Source organism: Pinus tabuliformis, chromosome 1_1 (assembly GCF_031772625.1).
Source record: "Pinus tabuliformis cultivar Carrire ecotype Pingquan chromosome 1_1, CPIR1, whole genome shotgun sequence".
Lineage (NCBI taxonomy): Eukaryota > Viridiplantae > Streptophyta > Pinopsida > Pinales > Pinaceae > Pinus > Pinus tabuliformis.
Window position 1 is genome coordinate 784,336,926 of NC_142297.1, and position 1,172 is coordinate 784,338,097.

The 1,172-nt window shown below is 34.6% G+C and overlaps 1 non-coding gene across 1 annotated transcript; it reads right to left on the bottom strand.

Moving 5' to 3' along the window:
* Nucleotides 1–251: 251 nt before the first annotated feature.
* Nucleotides 252–333, bottom strand: TRNAS-AGA (transfer RNA serine (anticodon AGA)). The gene has a single exon. It is a non-coding gene; the product is annotated as a tRNA-Ser (tRNA).
* Between the last annotated feature and the right edge of the window lie 839 nt (nt 334–1,172).

The following is a 1,172-nucleotide window of genomic DNA, read 5'->3' on the forward strand; positions in this document are numbered from 1 at the left end:
CATGTCTCTGTGGAAAAAATCCACTTGCAATAAAACCCTGTGCATGTCTCTGTGGGAAAAATCCACTTGCAGTAAATTGAACAGAAATTACCCTGTGCATGTCTCTGTGGGAAAAATCCACTTGCAGTAAATTGAATAGAAATTACCCTGTGCATGTCTTGCAGTAAATTGAACAGAAATTACCCTGTGCATGTCTACGCCGAAAAAATCCACATGCAGTAAACATTCTTGTACATGTCTGCGACAAATAACGTGGACGGCAGGATTCGAACCTTCGCGGGCAGAGCCCACATGATTTCTAGTCATGCCCGATCACCACTCCGGCACGTCCACACCCGGCATATAACTAATCCAAATCTCATTTGGAGGAATAACACATTTTTCAAAATGTCGCATCTCTATCATCAGAAAGTCGATAGGTTCGACCCTTACCGGCCACTTGCTGTAGAGGAATTTGATGTTTCCCGGCTTGAAAAAGATTCGCTGCTTGTTGATTCCGACATTATGAAGAAGATTTTTTGGGTTTTCAATTCGCTTCTTATTGATTCCAAGTGTATCATTCTTTGCAGACATGATTTGCCGAAGAATATTTGATATGCTCTCCTCTTAGTATTTGTTTTTAACTCGTTGCTCGTTTCTTCCCAACATTTTGAAAAGTATAAATATAAGCCGATCGTTCAATTATTCGAGTAAACAATTACGCGGAAAGTTGTGTTTTTTCCCAGAGGAAAAAGCTGTATAGTATTATATTATAGTAAAAAAAATTCTGTATATACATATAACAGGAGATGATATCCCAAAAATACTCTCCTCCTAATCAGAGAATATTTCAGAATATCCCAGGGAAAGTCGTGTTTTTTTACTTCTTCTTTGTTCCTCTCACTTCTTGATATTCAAAAGGTATAAACCGATGATAAAATTATAAAATTTCGGTTCTATTTTTCCCATAAGATATGTTATTTTAAATATTTAAATAAATCTTTAAGAATACATTTTGTATTTATATATATATATATATATATAATTTGGAAGAAGAATTTCATAGGTTCGGTGTTGGTATTGTCCAGAAATTATTATTCACTTTATGTTAGAATTTTGATAGTTTGTAGAGATATAGAAATACGCAGAAAGGTTAATCGGGATTACAAATTTTTAAAGGTAAGATTTTTCAA